We start from the raw sequence: 8,596 nt of genomic DNA on the forward strand, positions 1-8,596 counted from the left end.
CCATGGACATCCAATCCCTATACACCTCCATTCCCCTTACTGAAAGCCTCAAAGCCCTTTGTTTCATTCTTGACAATAGAACCAACCAGTCCCCCTCCACCACCACCCTCCTCTGGCTGGCAGAACATGTCCTCATTCTCAATAATTTCTCCTTTGATTCATCGGTCTCCAGGTTAAAAGGGTAGCCATGGGTACCTGCAAGGGCTCCAGCTATGCCTGCCTTTTTGTTGGCTACATGCTACGCACCTACATAGGTAAGGCCCCTCAACTCTTCCTCTGCTACATCATTTACTACTTTGGTTCTGCTTCACGTACCCATGATGAGCTTGTTGACTTCATCCTTTTGTTGCTAACTTCCACCTTGACCTCAAATTCCCTTGGTCCATCTCTAGTAACACTCTTCCTTTCCATGATCTCTCTGTCTCCATCTCAGGAGACAAACTCTCAACAGACATCTTCCATAAGCCCACCAACTTCCACAGCTACCTCGACTACACCTCTTCCCATGCTATGCCCTGTAAGGATTGCATTTCAGTCTTTCAATTCCTCTGTCTCCATCACATCTACACCCAGGACTTCCATGCCAGATCATCAGAGATGTCCTCCTTCAAACGACATGGCTTTCCCTCTATCACCATCAATTCAGTGCTCACCTGTATATCCTTCATTACCTGCTCATCTGCCTTGGCCCTCTCCACCTCCACACATGATTCCTCTTGTCCTCACCTACCACACCACTTGCTCCACACCCAACATATCTTCTCCTACCATTTCCACCACCTCTTGGTATGATCCCACCAACTATCCATTGACTATTGGAAAGAAAGCAATTGTAGATGATTAAAAGTCATGGTATTTCATAGGGTGTAAAGAAAGAAAGATGGACCACAAAATGAGTTTCAAGAACAGTATTTAAAAAGAAAAATTATAGACAGGTTAATGAGATTAAGGAGAAGTTCCAAACTATGACTGAAGGCACAAATGCCAATAGAGGGGGAGTGAATGAAAGAAACTGGCACATACAAAAGTGAAATGTAGTTTTTTTAGGCAGAAGTCTGTTTGCATTCAATGTGAGGACAATGAATTTTGATTGAGGCCCTGAAAACTCATGAAATAATAACATTGCAACATAGAATATGGGTCAAGTTTATTATCATTTGATTGCACAAGTACAGCCCAATGAAACAGTGTTCTCCGGTCCTTGGTGAAAAACATGCAGACACACAACTAGACATAACACACCTACAGACAAACAATAAGTATGTAGGACAAGTATTCATATATACACATAAATAAATAAATTTTGTTTTGTGAATATGAGAGCCTCGAATGGCTAATGTGAGCAGTTCCTTTGGTCGTTCAGTATTCTCACTGCCATTGGGAAGAAACTGTTTCTCAGCCCGGTGGTGCTGGCTCTGATACACCTGCATCTCTTCCCCAATGAGAGCAGCGGAAAGATGCTGTGTGTGAGGTGGAAGGGGTCCTCAATGATTTTGCGCACCCTCTTCAGACAATGATCCTGGTAGATCATGTTGATGGGGAGAAGTGAAATTCCAGTGGTCCTCTCTGCCACAGTGGACCTGCTGATTGATCTGCAATCCATTTTTTAATGCAGCAACCATACCACATTGCAGCCAGCCAGGATGCTCCTGTCCTGAGAATCTTGCTCCAGAAGGGATATTGTAATATGATGGATTTCATAAATATATTTTTCTTGATTTACTTAAAGTAGGTTGCTTTGTGAACAAATAAGAAGTCTGAAAGTGATGAGAAGAAGGTGAAATAGACTGGGCAGGGATTATGGAGATATCAGGTCAAAGAATTAAAACAGGCATGAAAATTTTAAATTTGAAGGGCTGCAGCATGTATAACTTATAGACAAAAGAAAAATGCTATAAGTGCTGGAAATGTAAAATAAAATTAAATACTGGAAATATTCACTATCTGAGGAGACACAGCCTGTTAACTTCTCAGGTCAATCATCCTACAGCATAATGGATCCATTGTAGGGTTGAATGGTGAGGATAGCAGTACACAAGAATGGTTCACTAACAGAAGTAAAGTTTATGGAGGAGACCGGATAGAACGTTAATGTTTAAAGATGATAAAGTAAGGTAAGTTAAGGTTTCAATATCTGATGAGCTGAAGTAGAAGAAGAAACAACTGTTGAGGAGATGGAAGAAAACAGGTATGAAATGATATTAAACTAGAAACCCCAATCAAAGCTGAATTAGACCCTGAAACTTTGAGCAATCTTTTTCACTTGAAGACAATGTCTAAGAAGAGAGAACAGGAAGTGTTATTCATGAATTTGGTAAAGGAAATTTAGAGAGTACAAGCAATAGAAGTTTTATAGGATAAATTAAAGCCAAGTAAAACATTGAAGAGGAAATGAATCCGAGACCTGCAAGAACATCACATTGTCATGACTGAGTTTAACAAAGGGGACTTAAAGTTAATGACAAACAAAATAAAATGTTAAATATTGTGGATGCTGAAATTGGAAATTCAACTAGAAATTGTTTGAAACTTTTAATCTCACAGTTTTTGACAAATTAAGCATTAATGTTTTAGATGCATGGCTCCTTGCCAGATGTTATAAACCATTTAAAGTGAAAGTGAGTGAAGAAGATAACAGAGGAGGAAGAGAAGAATGATTTTCAGTGATTAGATGGGAAATTGGAAATGGTAAAAAAAAATGTTGGTGGCATAAAGGAAGGCAAGGCATTGAGTGAAATTAATTAAAGATATAGTCAAGACCCAGATAATGTGAAGAGCTGGGGATGTGCAGGTATGTATGTGGAAATCATGGGAAATTGGCAAAGTTGATTAGCCTCCAGTATCGATGGAAAATGCAGATATATAGACCACAATTGGTTCTGTACGAATGGGGGAATTCCCCATCCTAAGTATCACCCCAGACCCTCACACCATTCTGATAGTGTTCATGCACTTCTTCCGAGAGCACAAATAGGAGTTTTGGAAAAGGGCTGAAAGTAATGTAAAAATCTAATGTGTCAAATTACCAGATGGAAATATGAGTGCTCTTCCTCAAGCTCAAGTCAAACTTTGGAGAAATAGCATCCCCAGAAAGAGAGATACCAGTCTTCCACTGACACTCATTTTCATTCATAGGGGCTTACCATTGAAAAGAGACTAAACAAAACAAATGCTGCAGGTCATAAAACAGACAACAGGTTGGTTATTCTAGGGATTGTGACAGAGTTTCTGATTTTGCAAAGACTTACTCTCTATATGATAAGGTATATCAAGAGTTTCACACAATTCCCTCTAATTGATTGAGTGTGTAGACACACTGCATATAAGAAGCTTGCAATGATCCAGGTCAAAGCTGTCAACTTGATTGGCTTTTCTTTCATTAGTCTAAAGTACTATCCAGTTGCCTGATGCTGGAATCCCATGCCTGGAATGAGTGTTACATATAAGCTGCAATTGGCAATTTGTTTAGACCTCTTCACCAGTGTCTTCCAAACCCTCTAACAGGAAGAGCAGGAAAACATAAAATCGCCAGCCCTTCCATATTATCCTGCAAGAACATTGGACAATGAAGAGTTTTCTTCCTGAACACTTTAAGTGTATTTTATGGATTTTGGAGTGCTGATCATGAAAATCACCTTAAAATTATCCTATCAAGTACAGTGTTTTAGATATTGCCTAGTTTTGTGATTTCCTGTCATATTTTTAAGTCTACTTCCACCATATAAAACCATGAAGTACAACATGCCATTGAAAATTCATGTTCTGCATTTGCACTTGGACTCCTTCCCTGCTGATCTTGGTGCAGTCAGTGACGAACGTGGTGAAAAGTTTCACCAGGTCATTGTGACCATGGAAAAGCCGTATCAGGGCAACTGGAATCCATCAACGCTGGCCAACCATTATTGGACACTGACACGAAACGCATTGGACGCTGTGCAAACATTTTTAGGTCAGTTGAACTAACGCAACGTGTCAGCATCATTATGCGATTAAACATCCTAAATTCGATAAAAGTTCATGTAATGATTCTCCAATTTCGTACATTAAACAGCAAATCTGAAATTTTCTATCATAATCCCCATTTCTTTCAGGAAGGTAACCTTTTGAAAAAATAGTTATCCAGTGGAATCTTATTGACTCAGATGGACATTGACATTGCTGAGTTAATATCTCAAACTTTTTAATAGTGTTGCAAGAATATTTTCAGCACAAAGATTGTGTTATTTCATGAAGCCAGTCAGTGTTATCTCAAAAATAACTAAGTACATGCAATAAATTTTGGGATCTAATGAAAATGATAATGAATTTATTGTCATAAACATTGTACAATGTGCATATGCACCCAAATTATTACTTGCTACAGTTGAACAAGTACTGTACTTTGTAAAAAAGCTACAATAGTAAACTTAATTGAATTAAAAAGAGACAATCAATACAAAAAATTGATACATAATAAATATTCAGAGTAATCTAAATACAAAACTAAAGTGAAAGCAGTAGTGCAGACTGTCCTTTGTGGTGTTGGAGCAGTCCCTGATTAGTGTAACAAGGGGTGATTGAAAAGCCTTCTAGCTGTTGGAAAGAAATGGTTCTTGAACTGAGAGGTATTGAATCATAAGAATGTGAAATTCAGGCTCCCAGTGAGATCATGATTGAACTGATCTTTGGCCTCAACTCCACATTTGTTTCTGTTCCCAATGGTCTTCGTTTCCATGCAAGCTAAAATCCTATCTAATATATTCAATAACTCAGTCTCTCTGAGGTTTAAAATAATAAAGACTCATAACCTATTGAGAGAAGAAATGTCATAAATTGGCATTCTTTTGTCTTGTCCCATTTTCTAAGCCCTCAGACCAAAAGAAACACCGTCTCAATATCTATAAAGCCCTTTTGGAATCTTAAATGTATCAGTATGATTATTTTACATTCTTGTAAACATCAGATTATGGATTCTGTCTACTCAGTTTCTTTTAGATCTCCCCCCACCACCCCCTTCATACCAGAAATCTGTGCTGGTTTCAATGCGACCAACATTAAATGCAGAACTCCAGGCATGGACTCACCAAAACCTTGTTTAGTTAGCTGGGTTCCTCTTTTCACATTCAAACCTTCTGCAATAAAAACCAACATTTCATTACTGTACTTTCCTAATTACTTGCTCTACCTCCTTATTGACTTTCAGTGCACGAAGACTCACAGATCTCTAAAAACATGATCATTCATTAGTTTCACTGGATTTAATAACCATTTGCTTTCTTTTTTTAAAGTGGAAAACTTCAAATTTTCTCAAACAATATTTCAGCTGCCATATTTATGCCCACTGTTCTCCTTATCCCCTCACAACATTTTTGTATCCTACTTGTGACTTATTTGTATTATCAGCATCTTTGGATTCTTCTGTCATCAATATAGATTATATTAATACGAAAATAAATTGTGAATAATTGAGCCATAATTGATCACTAGTCCCAGATTCTTATTCTGAATATGACCCATTTATTTCTCCTCTTATCAAATGACAAGTGAGTATTCTGGTTTAGAAGCATAAATAAACTGCAAATTTTACACACACTATTTATAGGAGGAGATAAACTTGAAGCAACAGACACAAATATTGCAGGTAAATTACTTAGGAAGAGAAGCAACACTGAAATATTATAAACAAAATGAGCAAATTTGTGTATCTATCAATGGAATTGCCAGTGTGATTTTACTCATGTTCAGGTGAGTGATATACTAACATAAAACTGGAATGTATATGCATTTGATGATAAAAAAAGAAGTTATGACCTTTTATGACCAAATTATTCATTGTTAGATCAGTTCAATTTGTGTTTAATTTCAGTTGGTAAATTAATATTTTATGTTAAAGACTTACAGATTTCAGTCTGTAATTTAGAAGTTTACTCTCAAATTCCAGTTGCTGTTAGAAATTACCTTTTTTTTGGTGCTCAGGGATAAACACTATCGCATGTCAAAATTTCATCTTCTTTCACTCTTTCCTCAGCATTTCTTTTCATTTAATCCATATATTTGTGCATTGACCATTCTGATAGACAAAATATGTGTAAGATATACTATTTTTATTAGCACATGTTCATTAATGAATCAGAATGGCACTCCTCATTATACATAAGAGAATACAATGTTTATGAGGCTAGTAGCAATGTGTTATGAAGACAATAATGTATTATTTTTGAAGATTGTATTTGAATCTCCCTTTAAGTCTAAAATCTAATTATACTTGAACACTGGATTGATATGAATAACAATGAGAAGGAAACTGCTGTCAGTACCCAATGAGTGAACCAATTGAGAGTGTGCAGACAAGTTGCTTTCACCATCTTCTGTTTCTGGAGAAAAAGAACTTCTACTTTAAGAAAAAAAAACTTTTGAAATGCGACTGTGATGTGTAAGAACATAAATATTTGAGAGATATACAAAGTTGAGTTCTGTCATTCATTCTAAAAAGTGGTTGATGAACTATATTCAAGATTGTAAATTAAACAATATCTGATAAGGATCGTACTTTAAATCCTTTAAACTAATTTGATTCAACAACTATCTTGGCGCTGACAGCCTCTGGGAAGATTTTAATTGTTAGGTTAAGGATCAACACTTGTTCAGGTTCGACATCTCGAGGTAATCCTTGCCGTGAATTGAGATGCTTAAACATTTCAGGTTAAATAGTCACATATTTAATTTTACCAACACTCGGATGAACTTGGAGTTGGGGATATGCTATCTTTTCCCAGGCCCTTTTTTCAGCGTTCCGAATCCCTCGCACACAGCGTGCACTGACTTCGAGGGAAGAATCTGCATTTCATGTCCTGAGCGATGATAATCCTAAAGTCTTGTAATACTATTAAAATGGGACGAATCGTTGATTTTTACAGACACTTAAAATAAACACCACTGAGCAAGGGGAGAACTTGTTTTGCTCTTGAGAGCCAGACTTGGGGATTTCACCCCTCCACAAAGGAGAATTAATATGCCTAAAACTTTGGGAACTTGTTGAATTTAGATGATGAATCGGAGGAACTTTAATGGATTTCTCTCAGTCTCTGATAATCCTCCTTCCATTTAGTCTGGACTCCAGTTTGTGCATTTCCCACCACTTCCCGCATCCACTTGTGTGGAGAAGCGTGGCTTCAATGACACTAATTCCATTTAATCCTTGGACCCCGACCATAAAAGGGCAATGAACCTGACAGCGACGGAGAGAGTGCAAAGTTGTTGATAAGTTATGATCGCTTCACATTCAGACCATCCTCGTCCCCTGTATTGCCTCAAGTCTGGCTTTCAGGCGTGAAGTCCTAAGCGTGGCAAAGTACAAGGTGCTTCCCTTGCAACGTTACTGGACGTTTTAAATTGATATATTTTTTAAAAAACCCCCAAAATTGCAAGCAGCTGACAAGTGCTGCTGGATCTCGAAGTGCAACATTAATAGACGCAATAAAACGAGTCGCCCATCCTCTCCCCCTTCCCCTCCCCTCCCGTGCACATCTCTCTTTCGGTCTCCCCTGCCTTCGGCTCATGGCAATCTCGAAGTGAAGGACGGCAGTTTTGACGCAGGGAGATCTTGTCTCTTTCAAGAGGCAATTTTAAGTACGTCATTAATATGGCGCCAAAAGATTTTGAAGTATGAGCTATTTCGTTGCTAGGTCTTGTAGTGTCCGCCCGTGCCAACAAAATCGCGTTGTTTTTCCTGGAGGTAAACCTCCCAAAGTGAGTCTCCCTCTTGCGATCTCACCGTCCGGGCTCTTGGGGGGGGGTTTAAAAAACCCCATGATTTCCACCTCCAAATTAATACTCTAACCGGGAAGGGGGTCGGACTGCAAAAAAAAAACAAGGGAAGATTTTGGAGAGAGAGAGAGAGAAATACAAGATGCAATTTTGCAAAAAAAAAAGGATCGGTGCGAAAGGATAAGAAACGCAACAGGACTGCATTAAAGTGATCTGGAAGGTGGCAGTGAGAGAGTGAGTGAGTAAGGAAGCGAAGCGGCTGCAAAGTGTGTGTTGTGTGTGTGTGAGAGAGAGAGAGCGCCCATTGCATTTCACTGGCAGCCATCTCAGCCCTGTGGAACTGCATGTTTTTTTTTACAGAGAGAGTGGGGAGGGGGGGGGGGGGGGAGAGAGAGAGAGATTTAAATGTATTAATGTGCATCGGATCGATGCGCCTTTCCTCATGAGCCGCTTTTAACATATAACACAGCACCATCGCAGTTGTATTTCCAACACCAGCATCACCATCGTGGCCCGAGGAGAGTCACTGCAAAAAAAACCCCAAGAGGCTAGATCTGAAGCAAAAAAAAACAACCCAAAAAATGCATGGTAATTATTATTGATCGTTTCTAACGAGAGGGGAAAGTAACTATTTTTGGGAGGGTGGGGTGGGGTGGGGGGGGTGGAGGATTATAGAATTAGATCTGCACCCCACCCGTGCAGAAATCTTTATCATTTTTTTTACTTTCAGTGATCAGAAGTGCAAGGGCTCAACTTTTTTTTTCCTCTCTATTTCAAATATTATAACGCTTGTCCGTGCCAATTACTGCAGTCCAGTACTCAAAATACCCTTTCATGTGTTTGGGATGGA

Source organism: Narcine bancroftii, chromosome 9 (genome assembly GCF_036971445.1).
Source record: "Narcine bancroftii isolate sNarBan1 chromosome 9, sNarBan1.hap1, whole genome shotgun sequence".
Taxonomy (NCBI): Eukaryota; Metazoa; Chordata; class Chondrichthyes; order Torpediniformes; family Narcinidae; genus Narcine; species Narcine bancroftii.